At 44.5% G+C, this 1,954-nt stretch overlaps 1 protein-coding gene across 1 annotated transcript in view; it reads left to right on the forward strand.

Annotated features, from left to right (window-relative positions):
• Positions 1-725: 725 nt before the first annotated feature.
• The window catches only part of LOC119975762 (zinc finger protein 2 homolog), a 42,360-nt gene continuing 41,131 nt past the window's right edge, over positions 726-1,954 (forward strand). Inside the window, exon 1 of the mRNA XM_038815589.1 lies at positions 726-856. The gene's annotated coding sequence lies outside the window, so the exon portion shown is untranslated. The remainder of the gene's footprint in view (positions 857-1,954) is intronic.

Genomic DNA, 1,954 nt, shown 5'->3' on the forward strand with positions numbered 1-1,954 from the left:
AGACAGAGGGCATCAGTTTTCCCACTCATCTGGGATGCAGCCTCTCAGAAGGACAGAGTTCACAGCACAGAGCTTTACCATGTGCTGAGTGCATAGACTGGTTAGGATAGGCATAGGTCTTTATTTTAATCTAATATAGTGTCGACCCACAGTGAAAGTATGTTCAACAGGTTCCAGCTTAATAAAATAGTGTTGTACTATTTCAAGTGTTGGTAGCCTGTTACTGCTGAGGTAAAGGCAGTCTCCACAGATCCAGAGTACCCAACACATCACAAGTGTTCTGCCTGCTGATTGGTTATGTCCTGTTCTCTGTATTCATTAGCTGCCTGTTTATATGCATTATGTGCATGTCTGCATATTATGACACAAAAGGCAGGGGGGTAATACCAAGAGCATGCAGGACGATTCTGAGAGGGCCTTAATCACCATCAGCGTTTGTCTTGACTGTGGAGTCACTGTCTGTGACTGAGAAAACGTGAGTTTAGTATTACAGACAGAAAGACAAAAGTTGATGTTTGGCTTTTGCTGCTGCCCTAAATTGTTGAGGGTGCCCAGTTTCCAGGATGGACTCGATATATTTGTTAATCCCCTCAAGCTGAATGTTTTTCTGGTATCACGTTAGTTTTACTGAGTTAAAGGGAAGTTCCGCTCTCAAGTGCAGGCTGACTGGTTGAAAAATGTGATTGACATGTAATATGCAAAGAGCCCCACAGCCCTTGATTGGCGGTTGGAAATGCTATTCGAAACACATGGTCAGTGTTCCCGATTTCTTCCTCCCCTTTTTTGCAGTAGATCCAGTTCCTGTCCACGGCTGCATTGAAGTGGGAGGAATGGAGATAGCGAAAGCAAGAATGAGGTTTGTGGAGATTTTACACAATAGTATAATTGATATGCTCAGGCAGTCTGACTGTTCTGTAGGCAATCAGGAAGGGCTCTTGGTTCTGTATGTGAGAAGATTCACTGAGAGGCCTCTGTGCTTTGTGTTTAACTGTTTAGTTGGAACTGAGTATTGAATATTGAGTGTTCATTGGAAGGTGAGATTTGTACGCAGAATTTTCCTTCTGATTCCTGGGTCAGTTCTGAAAATTAGCTGGTGAGGTGTCATTATCTGGGAGCTGCAGAAAGTCTGAGGATCCTTGCAGATTAGCTGCCTGTGATGGTAATCCATTTCTAGTCAGACTCATTGCCCTCTGAGAAGGCCTACTGCACGAGTAAGTCTGATGCTGTCTACTCGTTTCTTTTAAATGAAATGTTGTTTAAGAACCAGGGAAAATCTCGATATAATATTCTAGCATAGTTGTAAGATAAATATTGATGCCTTTCATTTTAGGATTAGGAGCTACAGTCCCAGGAAACTGGCCATCTAACTTACTAAATTGAACCAAAAATAAGCAGACAATTAGACACCAGATCAGTCAGCCAAAAACCTAAATAGACAGTTAAATACCGGATCATCTATGAAGATCGTGCTTTCTTGTAACATTTACAGAATTTTTTTTTTATTAACTTATTAGATGCTTTATCCAGGAGAGAGGGGGATCAAGTTGTTAGATGCCAAGCGATCTGTTTAAATTTATTTGATTGGCAGTCCTCTTGGAGTGCAAAGTTTATTTAATTCAGGGTTTTAATTTCCAGTGAGGTGAACAAGACTTTAATATCAGCCATGATAGAATTGCGGAGCAGACCCGATGGACCGAATGAACTTATGGGGCGCGATTCTCCGATGTCGCACCGGTTGGAAGAATGGTGGGCCGCGCCAGTTTTTCACGCGATGCCGGTCCGACGCGTTCCCACGATTCTCACAACCGGCACCCAAAATGGTGATTCTCCGGTACCCCCGCTATTCTTCGGCCCGCATAGGGAGGGAGGGAGTTGAGGTGGGGGAGAGGGGAGGGAGGGGAGGTGGGGGGAGAGGGAGGGAGGGGGAGGTGGGGGGAGAGGGAGGGAGAGGGAG

Source organism: Scyliorhinus canicula, chromosome 13, assembly GCF_902713615.1.
Source record: "Scyliorhinus canicula chromosome 13, sScyCan1.1, whole genome shotgun sequence".
Lineage (NCBI taxonomy): Eukaryota > Metazoa > Chordata > Chondrichthyes > Carcharhiniformes > Scyliorhinidae > Scyliorhinus > Scyliorhinus canicula.